The following is a 15,159-nucleotide window of genomic DNA, read 5'->3' on the forward strand; positions in this document are numbered from 1 at the left end:
TCCTGCTTGACTTGAGAAATGCTAGCACATTCTCCTTCGTGCTGCATCTGCTGACCTTATGGCTAATATGTTGCATGAAATTGCCAGAGTGAGTGGGGGAATACGTTTATAACAGGCAGTGCAGTAAATGTGCCTACGTCTGTAGTAGAGCTCTATATCTTCACTAGTTTCCTGCTACACTTTCTGGCCGTACAACGTGCTGCATGTTATCAACGTCGTGGCTGGTAGAAAGACTAACTTATTTGTCTTTTGTTGCGGTGAGCAAAATGTGCACCGCAGTGCCTTTACCGAAGGGATGATTGCGACTAGTTAAGCGTGCGCATCCTTGCCCTTTGAGTGAATTGCCAAGGTGCTTCTTGGCATACTTATCAAGAGGTGGTATACTCGGACCCTACTGCGACTTTGCCAACTTACCTACCCAGTGACAACTCAAGTGCACCCGCTGTAATCATGCCAACAACCAGCGCAACCTCTCCACCCCCCCCCCCCCCCCCGCCACTTAACTGAAATAATTGAATGCACCTTTACGCAGCGGGTAAAAGCTGTCAGCATATTGTCACGTAGTGGTGACGGCAGTCGAAGCAGAGATGAAGACAGACAAAATGGTCTTCTAAAAGAAAACATTATTAGGCTGACTTGCATTCAAAATAGACTGAATCACTCGGCGCCGGGAAGCGACAAGCGTGCTCGGCGGTCGTCGAACAGAATGTCCGCCGCTGTCGGCCGTGCCCAATTTAAAGCTGATAGCGAACTTTCGAGATAAAGCGTGCAAAGTTACTAGAACATTTCGGAACAACGTAGAATCAGCACTGCCTGGCTGCGATCAATCAAGATAAATCTAGGCACGTCTTGCGTCGCAAACAAAGCGATAAAGTGGTGTGCGGCAGATTAGAAAAGTGAACAAATACTGCAAATATTCGCGGCATTACTCCCCTCTCAAAGAAGCTAAGGATTCTAGCGTGTGTCCTGTCTCTTACTCTTGGCCCCCTGTCTGTGTTTGCGCTAGTCAATATGTTTCACTCAAAGAAGCATCGACCCGATGCATTAAAACAAATAATGCGACTAGTAAGAGGAAAAACGCATCTCGCGAAGATAGGGCATAGAAATGAAGCGGCCTTTAGCGCGCATAATACGGCTTCAGACGGACTACATGGACAACTTCTGGTCGTAGGCGGTGTCGCTGGGATGCAGTCATTGCGTCAGGGATGACTTCATAATCCAGTTCACCTAGCCGACGAAGAACCTTGTACGGGCCGAAGTAGCGGCGCAAAAGATTTTCACTCAATCCAGAACGGCGAATGGGCGTCCACACCTAGACTTGGTCTCCTGGCTTGTATTCCGCGTTGCGTCTTCGTAGATTGTAGCGTCTGGCGTCGGACCACTGCTGATCTTTGATGCATAATCGGGCAAGCCTTCGAGCTTCTTCTTGTTGTTGCTGTTAGCCTATCAAAAGATGGCACATACCCACACTGGGGGATCGGCCAAGAATCGGGTGGCTATTCACCTGGGGCGCGATTACGGATCAGTCTCAAAAAACTGTCTCAATATTGAGACAGTGACGTCAAAATGACGACACCGAGAAATGCCGACCGCCGAATTGGCCAATGCGGAGCAAGGAGGCGGTGGGCTCCGCCCCGAAACCACTAATCGCACGACAAGGGACCGTAGACTAATGTTTTGCAGTAAAAACGCAGTGAATAAAAACGAGTAATGTTTTATTTTGCTAAGTAACTGTATTTCAAACCCAATAGCACCAAGCAAAATAACCAGTGTTTTCATTTTTTACAATTAAGTTTGCTGTTCAGTCACTTTTTTTGCCGCGAAGGTGTGCTGTCAGCGGTATAGCGTGAACATGTTAGTCTGAAAATGAACAAAAACGCAATGAAGAAAACAAGTAATGTTTTATTTTGGTAGTAAACTGTGTTGCAATCTCAACAACATGAGGGAAAATTAGAAGTATTCTCAGTTTTGCAATTAAATTTGCTGCAGGTTAACTTCTCTTGCCATGAGGGCGCGCTGGCAGTGGCATAACGTGAACATGGCGGCCTGCAAAAAAACAGCTGATTCCATGGGTAGTTCCTGTTTTTTCGCGTGTCGTCTAAAATCAAGGTACTTTGCGGATGTCTTAAGTGCGCAGAAAAATCTGATTGAAGGCAGTGAATGCTACGGGCCTGCCGAGATCAACTTACAAGCAGCGCTCGGCTCGAAAATCGACGAAGACAACTTTAGTCTGTGTTCTCGGTCGGCGCCTATCGATCGCCGAGTGACGTGTGGTTCTGTTTATTTTCTTTAGAAAATACCAGAAAACCATGAATCATCACATAGAAGCAACTGCCGACAGACAGGTGCAGCTGCTGATAGCTTGCAATCTCGGTGCGGGAAATGAGAGCCGACACGGCCTGCCTCTGTGGCAGCACTCTTCTGCCTCGTAACCAAGTGTTGCCGCCCACATCGGGCTAAGCACTTGATGTTCCGTTTGTATTTTTGTAGCTCCGTTCGGTTTATGTTCAGTTGTTGCCGTAGTTTCTTTTTTTTCCTGTGCAAAATGCAGAAATTGTGATGTTTATGCTCCACTTTGTTTAGAGAGAAAGGAAGCACTTGACTTGATAACTTTGCTATTGTCACCGAGGAGAGAACGAGCTTGTTCCATTAACGTTATTTACTGATCATGTAGTAGATCCAGGGTCAACCTGGAAAGAAGTAGTTTGCTTGTATAGAGGCTAATTGCAACTGGGCAGAAAGTTGAGCAAGTTTGTTCATGTTTGCTGGTACACAGCGCTTGAATTGCATATGATCCAGGGCAGTGAGGTAGGTAGGACAGGGCAGTGATGTGTAATATTGTATTTTGCTCAGCAGGCGGAGTGATGTTGGTATAACTGAGTTTGGTGAGGGCAGTGTTTGAAGGGCTTTAAATACTTTGCATAGCTTCTAACATGCACTTCCTTTCAGGTCGGAAAACCACTTTTTTTTTTTTTAATTATGGTCCATCATATCTGAGACACCCTGTATACAGGCCACTCCAGTTTGAAAGGGAACAGCCAGTTGAAAATGACTAGGACAATAAATACCTAGGCGAAAAGTAGCTGGACAGCAGTTGCACTTATCACACATATTATATGATAGCACAAGGAGCTTGTCCGGCCATTCGGCATTGTCACCGTCTCGTGTCATCATGGACAAGACTTCATAGCCCTGTGTTACGCAAACCAAGCTAGGTGTCAGTTATGGGGCAATAACCGAGTGCTCAAAATTTCCCACAATGGAGCTGCATGTATAATCTTAGAGCTGTAGAGCATTTCCAGTAACGGTGTTGCATGATTTGTGATTGTAAACTAACCTCCAATCACACACCATCTCCTTGATGATGTGTCTGTGATGTTTACACATCTTTGTCTATCAGTGATGTTCTAGTCATTCAGCAGTCATTGGAGCCACTGCACCTTACAATCTTTATTATGCATTGTTGTACAGCAGTTTCCTTGCAGTAGGTACAGCATTTAGCACAGAGCGAAACCCCTAGCCACACACCATTATGCTAAAAGCTTAGCTTTGGTATTTACACTACTTATATGTGCCAAAATGTTTTGTAGTCTGGAAAATGCATCATGTACACTGTACTATGCCATATTTATTGTACAGGTAGCCTCTGTATGAAAGAAAACATGCACTTTGAACTCAATTTTTCAGATTTTTTTTCTTAACTGCACTCAGAAATGCCATACGGTAATTGTACATCAAGGTAAACTATGCTTGTATGTACACTGCCTTTTCTGCAATAGAAACACTCGTGTCAAATGCTGTGCCTAAAAAAATAAACGCGCTTACTGAATGTATGATGCAATAAAAAACAGCTTTTTGATTCCAACAAGCATCACAAATATTTCATGCCTTATTCCAGCACTACACGTTTGGTTCATGCATGTTCGTAACACAGGTAATGACCACAGGCACTCCACCAAGCTGGAAGGAGACAGCAGAGAAGGGGCAGGTGGGCTGACATAAGCATTGACAAAAGAGAGTTCAAAATGATGCTTTTCAGAAATTGGGCGAGCTGCTTCAACACCTTTTCCGTCTTCAGGAAGAGACTGTGCAACACGCTGCTGAGGGACTGGAAGATATACTAGCAAACACACTGGAAATGAAGTGGCAGCCGGTGGGGGGCACTTGTTTGTCACTGCTGGCTTCTCGCTGCACACAGGTTGGCCAAGGGCACAACCACATCACACAATTGCTCACACACTTGCAGATGTGTGTTGTGCAATGACACAAGGAAATGACAGTGGCAACAGGGGAAGAGTGCCTGATATGACTCTCTATGCCAGCATGGTGAGTCGTCTCTGGACGCTAGATTTTCCATCGCAACTGCCGCTGCACCATCCCTCGGTACGCCTTCCTCTGGAGACGGGTCGTCCTAGAGAGGCCAAAAGTACAGCACCGCATGCTCTTCTCAGGAGGCAGGTGAGGAGGGATCCCGTCTGTACGAGGCAGCCACCATTTAGAGGTGGCCCGTTGTTATCTGGGTCAGAGGCAGTGTCGCCTGCACCCTCGGCTGATATGGGCACATCCAAACAGAGGCTGTGAAGTGCAGCACGTGCGGTGATGATGCGCACTGTCCACTTCCACTGGCACTGGTGCATCCGGTGCCCTTGAAAGCAACGGAAGCAGCTCTTCGGCACACCAATACAGCGCTCAGCCACAAATTGTGTGAAAGCATGTGGCGTGTTGTACAGGCCTTCTGCTGAGTCAGGTCTGTAATGTCATGCAACTGGTGCAGGCAGCCATGGCTCCAGTGGGTAGACATAGTCTCCTGCATAACAAAAAATGATGCGGCTAAGCATGTCCTTTCTCAGTGATCTCAACAGCATTACAGGACACTCTGCTATACAGTAGAAGACTCACGCCAAGTAGCCCACATCCAGGCTTTGCTGAATATGACATTCAAGAGCATACATACATGCAGGATTTAGATGTATAAGTGAGCACTACTGTAAGGTCAGTCTTTTACCACCATATTCATATAAATGATGCGCTATGATTGCCTACAAAACACAAGCGCTGTCAGGTGCATTTTGCTTTGGTTTCTTCAACAGGAAAGGCTATGCATTTCAACAATGTAATATGTGTCCTGTGTTTCTGCTGCAATTATATTTAACAAAAGGAAAGGGTGGCAATACATTGTATCATACTGTAAAGTGTCTGCATTTGTGTAACTGTCCAGACTGATTCTTGTAGCTTTAGCAGATCCGGCCAAATGCATAGTGCTGGAGCTCAATAGATGTGACTGAGTTCGCCCGACGGGTGACACGGCTATTTTACTGCTTACCCAGAAAAAAAATCACCGTCGTCCAGCAGGCCTTCCTCCGCCTCGGAATGCCGCCAGACAAACGCGTCGCGGAAGGATCCGGGTCAGCGCGAGTCCACGGCCAGGATGCACATGTTCGCGCCACAGATCTGAGAAAAAACAAGCACAGCCCGTACTCACTCTCGCTGCCGAGGCCCGCACTTGTAGCTCATGCACTTGTAGCACTTGAACTCATGCGGTCAAAAACAGTAGCCGAGGTATACTCACTATTACGTCCGCAGCGTAGTACCGCTTGCGGCTCGTTCGCAGCACTGCCCCCAGACTCCTTGATAGTGATGAGTGCCCAATCGACACACCCGACGATGCCGGAGATGCTGCCGCAGCGAACGTTTAGGCAAAGGACGCCCTCCTTCGCCGCCGCCTTCTCCTCGGGTCTCCTCGGAAAGCGAACACCCCCCTTCTGTTACCCAACGTTGACATTGGTCTCCGCTGCCCGCCGCAAAGGCTTGTTCACAGTCGGTTGGGCTGCGCCGACGTTTTCTTCATTTCCAACGGCGCCTTGAAACCCACCGGAGGCGAAGCGCAGCGCGCACAGCACTGCCGCTCCACTGACAGCGCACTCACCCGCGCACCTCCCAGTTCAACGGCGAGTTCGTCGCACAGACACTGCGCAGTCTCCTCGAAATAACTCTCCCGCGCGTCAAAGTCGTATTCATGCACCCTCCGACACCGTTGCTCGCGCGGTCACCCGCGTATACGACGATGTAAACAGCCGCCATTTTCTGTCTCAAACGTGTTGATACTACTTTTTCCAGTCTCAAAAAATCGTCTCAATCTGCTCGCATAATTAGATGGCCAACGTCACCACTTCTGCGCCATTTACGACGTCAGTCAGTGACGAAAAAAATCAAAATGGCCGCCGACCAATAGGAGAGAGCCAAATGATATACTTTTTGAGACAATTTCGATTGAGACTGATCCGTAATCGCGCCCCTGAACACAGTTAACAAAAAGGAAAAGCACGTGGGAGCGCAACACCGGTGAATTTTTTGTCATGAACAGAAAAGGGATGAGTGTTTTTTGATTTTAAAATTTTAAGAATAATAATAAAGAGAGGGATTAAATATTAACGATTTAGTCAAAATGTAATAATTGATAGAAAAGAAAAGGTTGGAACACTTAGCAAGGCTGTCGGTGAGATTCTATCAAGAGATTTAGAACAGCGGTACAAACAGATCTGTGGCTGAACCCAAACGTGGGGGCGCCAAATGATAGCAAGAGCGGGCTGCTCAAACTAAGGCCAAGATGCTGCAAGGGCTCCTCCAGCAACGTTTTTCTCAGAGAGTTGAATCGGCGACAATACAGCCAAAAATGTTCAATGGATTCAGGCTCACGGCAAAATGCACAAAGGGGAGAGAGCGCCAAACCCGACTTGTGTAAATAGAAATTTAGAGGGGGGGATGCGGCAGCGCAGCCTCGTCAGTGATACTTCAAGGTGCCGAGAGCAACAAATTTGCCTGTTCCAATAATATTTAAGGTGCTCATCTTCTTCTGTGCGTTGATGGTAGGCGGCAATGTCGACGTTCTCTTCTTCTGTAGAGTCTAACGCGCTCTCGTCCTCCCTGCCATGGATGAGCCTAAAAGGTGTCATCTGGGTGGTCTCCTGCACTGCGGTGTTTTAGGCGAAGACGACGTAAGGCTGGATGACATCCCAGGTTTTGTGTTCGGCATCGACATACATAGCGAGCATATCGGCGATGATTGTATGCAGTGGTCCTCCGGTGGCTGGTATGGCTGTAACGCAGGATGGCTTGCGTTATTTCCGCCGTAAATGCTGTTCCTCTGTCCGTAATGAGCACCTCGGGGGCTCCATGTCGAAGAACAATGCACTCCACGAAAAATATGGCGACTTCTGCTGCTGTTCCGTTCGGTAGGGCTTTCGCCTCGGCGTAGCGGGTCAGGTAATCGGTCGCTTTGATTATCCACTTATTACCAGATGTTGACGTTGGAAAAGGGCCAAGCAAATCCATGCCGATCTGCTGAAAGGGCCTTGAGGGAGGTTCAATGGGGTTCAGAAATCTTGCTGGTCGTGTGGGAGGGGTCTTTCGTCTCTGACAATCTCGGCAGGTTTTCACATAGTGTGCGACATCGGCAGACAGTCTGGGCCAGTAGTACTTGTCTTGAATGCGGCGGAGGGTGCGAGTAAACCCGAGATGTCCAGCTGTCGGCTCGTCGTGTGCAGCCAGTAGAACTTCTTCGCGGAGACAAGCAGGTACGACAAGGAGGTAGGCTGTTTTGCTCGCTGTAAAGTTCTTCTCCACAAGGACCTCATTTTGCACACAGAAGGAAGACAGTCCTCGCTTGAATAAAGCAGAGGGTGAAGAAAGCTTGCCTTCCAGGTACTCGAATAGGCCTTTTAGGTTGGGGTTCGAGCGTTGCTGCTGAGCAAAAGAGCTGGGGTTGATGGGTCCCGGGAAGGCGTCCTCATCGTCGTCGGGCGGCGGTGTATCTACAGGGGCTCGTGAGAGGCAATCGGCGTCAGAGTGCTTGCGTCCGGACTTGTAAATGACGGTGACGTCAAACTCCTGGAGACGCAGACTTCATCGAGCGAGTCAGCCAGAGGGGTCCTCCAAATTGGCAAGCCAGCACAGCGCGTGGTGGTCGCTGACCAACTTCAACGGTCGTCCGTAGAGGTAGGGGCGGAATTTCGACGTAGCCCAGATGATGGCAAGGTACTCCTTCGCAATTGTCGAATAGTTAGCCTCGACCTTGGAAAGGGAACGGCTAGCGTATGCGATGACTTTCTCCAGCCTGTCGCTTTTTTGAACCAGGATGGCGCCTAGGCCCACGCTGGTTGCGTCGGTATGAACTTCAGTATCGGCGTTTTCATAAAAATGCGCAAGGATCAGTGGGGACTGTAAACGACGCTGAAGTTCGTTGATGGCTTCTGCTTGCAGCGCTTCCCATTTAAACGGCACGTCTGCTTTCTTATCGGCTGGCGGTGGAAACTGTTCAAAAGCAGCTGTTTTCTGCAGTCTGGACGTACTCCCTCCTTGCTAACGATGTGGCCTAGAAACAGCAGCTCTTCGTAGGCAAAGTGGCATTTCTCTGATTTTAAGGTTAGGCCAGACGAATTGATTGCGTCTAGTACTATTCAAAGTCTTTTGAGGTGCTCTTCAAAGTTCGAGGCGAAGACAACGACGTCATCTAAATATACGAGACAAATTTGCCACTTCTGGCCTGCCAGCACTGTATCCATTACTCGCTGAAACGTCGCTAGTTCGGAACAGAGACCATATGACATCACCTTGAACTCAAACAGCCAGCCCATCCGGAGTGATGAATGTTGTCTTCTCGCGATCTCTTTCGTCGACCTCAATTTGCCAGTAGCCGCTCTTGATTTCCATCGATGAGAAATATTTGGCATTGCAGAAGCGGTCCAGTGTGTCGTCGACGCGGGGGAGGGGGTAGACGTCCTTATTTGCTATGTTGTTCAAGCGGCGGTAATCCACGCAGAATCGAAGTGCGCCGTCTTTCTTTCTCACTAGAATAACCGGTGCCCCCCAGGGGCTGTTTGAAGGGTGGATGACGTCATCGCAAAGCATTTCTTCGACTTGATCCCAGATGGCTGGTCGTTCTCGCGGTAACACACGGTAGGGGCTTTGACGGAGATGTCGGACGTGTTGGTCCGTTATAATGCGATGCTTGGCAATTGGCATTTGTCGCACTTTCGGCAATGTCGAAAAACACTCACTGTAGCTTTGAAGCAGATTCCGGATCAGGTCTTGTCTGTTCCGGTGCAAGGCAGGGTTGATGTCGAAAGTGGGCAAGTTCTCTTGGTCAGGCGGATCTTCTTCGGAGGGGTCGAAGAGGGCGAATGAGTCTCGTACGTCGGATATTTCGTTCAAAAAAGCAATCGTCGTTCCTCTGTTAATGTGCCGGTATTCTTCGCTGAAGTTAGTCAGCAGTACTTTGGCCTGTTCATTGCGGAAATGTGCGATGCCTCTTGCGATGCTGATTTCTCTGTCTAGATGCAACTACATGTTCCCCTCGGTGATGGCTTCAGCATTATTGGCTTTCGTGGTGCCTACGGTCACGATAACGCTTGATCGGGTGGGACGCTCACTTCTTCCTTCAGGACACTCAGGGCAACGCAATATTCCCGAGTTTTCATCGAAGCGATGGCTTCATCCGTCAAAAGCGTGATCAGCTTGGATCGCAGGTCGATGATCGCCTGATGCTCATTAAGGAAATCCATACCCAAGATCCCTTCGCAGGAGCATTGCGGTGGCACAACAAAAGTCGCAGGATAGGTATGTCCCTTGACAGTTACTCGCGCTGTGCATCGTCCTGATAGTGTAAAGAGGTGGCTCCCTGCGGTGCGAATTTGTGGGCCGTTGTGACTTTTCTCAGCTGCGCAGCGAATGTTCCATTCATCACCGAGTAATCGGCTCTTGTGTCGACTAGACCGGTAACTTCCCGGCCGTCGATAGTCACTTCTAAGTGGGAGGTCCTGGCTCTTGCATTGCATGTCGCTCTCGGCGTCTGGTCAGGGATCCGTCGCGTACGCGAGTCGCGGGTGGGGCGTGTGGTGGAAATTTTTCTGGGTGGCGTCGTCGTTTCGAAGGAAGTTTGCGTCGTGGTCGGGGTTGTCATTTTGTGCGGCGTCGGTGCAGCGAGAGTAGGTTCTTCAAGCGGCGTCACGGGTGCAGCGTCTTCATGGGGCGTGGTCGGTGGAGGATCTTCGGCGCTTCGCTCGTGAACAACCTCACCTCCAGAGGTTGCTGCCTTTAGTTTCGCCTACGGGAGCTGGGAGACCTTCCTCATACCGCGTCTGCGTAGCTGCGGCGTGGCGACGCAAAGCGCGAGGTTGACGGCGATGGTGAGCGCGAAAAGCGGTTCGGCTTGTACTCTTCTCGACGCAGGTACTCGTCGATTTCCTGCGGACGTTGTTCGAAGCGTGGTCATGGGGCGTTAAAGGCAAATCCTCGAAGGCCGATACGTCGGCACGGGCATTGACGAAGAATATGGCCGGCCTCACCGCAATGCAAGCACAACGGCTGGTTGTGGGAAGTCCTCCAGGCGTCGCATTTCCTGAGGCTTGAGCGTCGGTCATAGGCTGGGCGGGATGGGGCTGGGAGGCGGCGTTGTGGAACGAGTGGCTCATCTCGGGGAGGTCGTAGGGGTTGTCGTTGGGGCTGAGCTGTCCTTAGTGCAGCGGCGTACGTCATGGCCTGGGGTTCTGTGGCCGTCGGGGTGCCAAGTGCCTGTTGCACTTCTTCCCGTACCACATTCAACAGAGTCGCTGCTTGTGGCTGTGGGGAGGATGGCAGTAATCGGCGTAGCTCCTCGCGGACGAATTCGCGGATCACTTCCCGCAAGTTGTCGCTGGTGGTGGTCGTCGTGCCCGGACACATTGCACAGACAGAGGTAGGGCGGTTGTACTGCTGCGCCCGAACGTCGAGGGTCTTTTCGATTGTGGAGGCTTCTTGCATGAATTCGTCGACTGTTTTTTGCGGCTGGCGGACGAGGCTGCCAAAGAGTTGTTCCTTTAAGCCGCGCATTAAGAACTGAACTTTCTCATCCTCAGTCATACCGGGGTCGGCGCGCCGTAAGAGGCGCTTCATTTCTTCTACGTAACCACGGACGGGCTGATTCGGAAGCTGGATCCTGGATTCGAGGAGTCGTTCAGCTCTTTCTTTCCTCACGACACTGGTGAATACCTTCAAGAGTTCCTTGTTGGATAGCTCCTATGTCGTTAGGGAAGACTCGTGGCCTTCATATCACGTGCGTGCTGAGCCCTCCAGTGCGAAAAAGACGTGCCGGAGTTTCGCCGCATCATCCCAGTTGTTGAACGATGGCACGCGCTCATATTGGATGGCCATTCTTCGGGGTCTTCGCTTACGAATGCATGAAAATTTGGCGGCACCCGCAGCTGCTCCAGTATGATCGGGGGCGACATCTTTAGCGAAGTTGTGGTGCTTGTAGCAACGTCCTTTTGCTGTCTGGTGCGGTCCGGCAGGGTCGCGAACACAGGCTCCTCTCCCTAGAGACGTCGGCTGGCTCGCTGAGATGCTGGCTCGTGCTAGGGTGAGAAGCGCAGAGGCGTGGCGTCACGACTTGAAGGGGGCATCCAGAACATGGAAGGACATCCAGAACCTCCACCAGATGTCACGTAGTGGTGACGGCAGTCGAAGCCGCGATGAAGACGGACAAAATGGTCTTCTAAAAGAAAACTGTTTATTGTGCTGACTTGCACCCAAAATGGACAATCGCTCGGCGGCGGCGAAGCGACAAGCGTGGTCGGCGGTCGTCGAACAGAATACCCGCCGCTGTCGGCAGTGCTCAATTTAAAGCTGATAGCGAACTTTCGAGATGAAGCATGCAAAGTTACTAGAACATTCCGGAACAACGTAGAATCAGCTCTGCCTGGCTGCGATGAATCGAGATAAATCTAGGCGCGTCTTGCGTCGCAAAGCGATAAAGTGGTGTGGCGGCAGATTTGAAGAACGAACAAATACCGCAAATATTCGCGGCAATATTTTTTTGAGCACGAGATTCCATCAACGGAGTTATTCAGAGGGAAAATTCACAATAAAAGTTCACAAGCACGAAGCCTGCTTAAAGGCCTGCAGGAACTGCAGCTGCGGCTGAGGCATGGCGGCCACCTTGTTGACAGCGCTTTCGACGGTGACATGGTCTGGTATAGTCGCGACGCTCTGTACAAACTTTCTGGGAACAAGCTTTCTTTGCGACCGCAACAATGGAATGCCGAGACGCAAAACCTCCATTCTGCGGAACTTATCGTCAGTGCTGAAGCACCACCACACTGCGAGAGGCTGCACGTGACTTCTGAGTGAACCGCGGCAGCGCGGTACCAACACTACTGCGCCGCCCCCTTGCGTCGAGCGATTGCGTGGTGGGCCCGGTGTCATCCGCTGCAACGGGCCCCTTTACTGCTGCGCTTCGGTTGTGGAGAGGAACGGACATGCCGCCGTGACCCTAGCCACAAACTTAACGGATTCCACTTGGATTGCCGTTCAGCCAATGAACCGCCATGCGAAGCCCAAAACAATTGCTCTCCGTTTGGAGCGAAAATGCGCGTCGCGAGCATGCCACAATGGCTGATGGTCGACACACTTCTCCGCGCTGCTGGCCTTGCCGTCTGCAAGGCGCGACATGTCCGTGTTTGCATTTGCAAGCACCAAAATCTAGTCGCCGCTAAAAGTAATTCAGAATCGGTCCATCAGAAATAAGTAGTAGTAGTAGTAAAGACTTTTATTCGACCATAATTTATAGGCCGAGCATGTCGACCGCCTGGGTCGACATGCTCGGCCTATAAATTATGGTCGAATAAAAGTCTTTACTACTACTACTACTTATTTCTGATGGACCGATTCTGAATTACTTTTAGCGGCGACTAGATTTTGGTGCTTGCAAATGCAAACACGGACATGTCGCGCCTTGCAGACATAATAAGCACGGAAACAATCGACTTCGCCAGCGAAAACCGCCCTAGTTGGCGTTTACGTTGCGCAGGACTCTGGCGCACTGCGAAGTGTCATCCATGGCCTTCCGCCCGACCTTCCGGATTCTGTGGTGGCATGCCAGATCAAATTGCTACCTGACTCCTCACTTCTCGCTCGCTGCATCGTCACATCATCTAGCACATTGTAGGCATTCCCGGGGTCCCGATTACCCACCTAATGCCTTTTCGGCTCAATGATGACCCGAATCACCACTCCGGGTTATTGTATCTAACCTTTCCTTTTTATCGGCCATTGTGCAGGTGTGCGCCCATAAAAAGAGGCTTTTCGCTTCCTTCACAACAGTCTCCGACATCTACACCCCACCAGTGTGACATCCACTGTTTTCAGGGCGGAGGAAACCAAAGTGCACGATTTCACGTGCCCCGCAGATCTGAAGGCCGATAAGCGCACCCACAAGGTCGCTGCTATTCGCCGCGTTTCTGCGAAGACTGCCTTGAAGTCTTCCTCACACAAGGTCTCCAAGGCGCGCAGAGGACCGGTGGGCCTGTGACCAGTCGTTTCACACTTTTGTAGTAAATACCGTTAGCCTTTTGTTTCACCACTGAAAGCACTATTGCTCTAAAAAGCCCGCTACCGGCATCACCTGGCAATACACACCAGAAATCACTCACCATGCAGCGCTATTGCTATCAGCATCAAGACCAGCCTACGGGCTCTCCGGTCAGCCCAGCGAATAGTCTACGACAAACGGCTTCATCGCCTCACGCAAGAGTCGTCAGCCTCTGTAGACTAGCATCCATATCAAGCCCACGTCGTGGAACAAACCAGACCCCACCGCACACTAGCCCCTCAGTGTCCTAACCTCAAAAGACACCACAGACAGACCTCGGTGGCCATCTGCAAGAGACATGGGTGGCAAGATTTCCTCAACTTCTAGAATACAAAAAACCATAAAAGCACAACGTGAGCCGCTGCCGTTAATGCCCTCACCGAGCGAATCATCACATTTGCGCGTGAATAAGTGCTGATGCAACCGCAGCTCACTCAAGTCCTGAATTTTGCAGACATGTGTCACCAAATTCAGCGCAAACGCCCGCCGCCAGAAGCCACAACTCTCCAAACTTCGGCATGATTGCAGTTCCGTTTGAGGCTAATTCCACAAATCGCCAACATGGTCCATGCTCCCGACTCCGTATGTGTGCACGGAAAAGTCGTCGGGTCGCTCGCAAACGCGCTACCCTACAACTTTTCGCTGCCACAGACCAGTCCCTATCAGATGTTGGCTTCCCGCAGGAAACCAAAGCTACTTGGACTATTCCTCGCCACGTCAGCTTCACTTCCCTCTCTGTACGCTCCCGACATCGCGGTTTTTCAATTGTGGCTGCGCTACATTCGTCCTCATGCTGCACTCCGCCCACCATGACTGCTACATTGACCTTAAAGCCATCTCAGCTATTAATGCGGACATCACACACCTCAATACTCTAGACACCAAATCATAACATCGTCACGTGCAGCGTAAACTGCAACCATACCATTTGGTTGATGAATACGTACGGCTTTCTGAATGCTGCTGTGGTTACCACAAAATTGAGGCGCCGTAAACTATCAACGGCTACAACCAAGCCTGGGGATAATCTAGCCCAGCCGGCAGGTTTCATGAATAAATCTGTCTTCAGAACCTCATTTCATCCTCGTCCACTCTAAATAGTGCACGCCAACCAGCAGTTCCGTTATAAGAGACAGTAATCCTGATCTCGCATAGACACGCACTCACAAGAACCACTTTGGCGAAACCTAGCGGAAAATTCTTGCAGCGTCCACTTTCTCATGAAAACCAGCGAAACTCTTCCAAAAGTTAATTGTCGCCACTGTCCAACGGCTTCTTTATCCCTATCGCAGATTCCGTCCCATGTCAACGAACGTCCTTTTAAAGCGCTTAAAGAACTGACTTCTTCGATGATCACAAGTAACACCAAGTACACTAAATAATGCAGCGTACAATGGGGCACCCCCAATTGAATGCGCATCTCTTCTCTCTCTGGAACAGTAGACATGCTCTGACATCCCAATCGAAAAAGCGAAAATTCAGCCGCTCTCTTGCAGCATCAGGTCTCTCACTCAAGAAGCCCAATACTACGCGGCCTAACCTTGCGCCAGCAATTGTGAGGCTCTGTGCGAAGTAGCTGGGAATTCTCTTTACACTTGCAAAGCATGGGCTCTCTTTCGATCACTTCTGTCCAGTCTAGTACTGGCCACATTTCCAACACACTACGCTTGCGCCAGAACTTCACACCTGTAACTTAACAAGCACGCACTTTGTGCATTTTAAGTAGGAGAAACCACTACTGTGGAGTAAATTCCAAT

The 15,159-nt window shown here is 50.1% G+C and overlaps 1 long non-coding RNA gene across 1 annotated transcript; it reads right to left on the reverse strand.

Annotated features, from left to right (window-relative positions):
* Window positions 1-3,103: 3,103 nt before the first annotated feature.
* LOC144100738 (uncharacterized) lies at window positions 3,104-6,289 on the reverse strand. Its single transcript, XR_013307826.1, has 3 exons — window positions 5,570-6,289; window positions 5,324-5,451; window positions 3,104-4,807 (listed from the first exon to the last, which is right to left on the reverse strand). It is a non-coding gene; the product is annotated as an uncharacterized LOC144100738 (long non-coding RNA).
* Between the last annotated feature and the right edge of the window lie 8,870 nt (window positions 6,290-15,159).

Source organism: Amblyomma americanum, chromosome 8 (assembly GCF_052857255.1).
Source record: "Amblyomma americanum isolate KBUSLIRL-KWMA chromosome 8, ASM5285725v1, whole genome shotgun sequence".
NCBI lineage: Eukaryota > Metazoa > Arthropoda > Arachnida > Ixodida > Ixodidae > Amblyomma > Amblyomma americanum.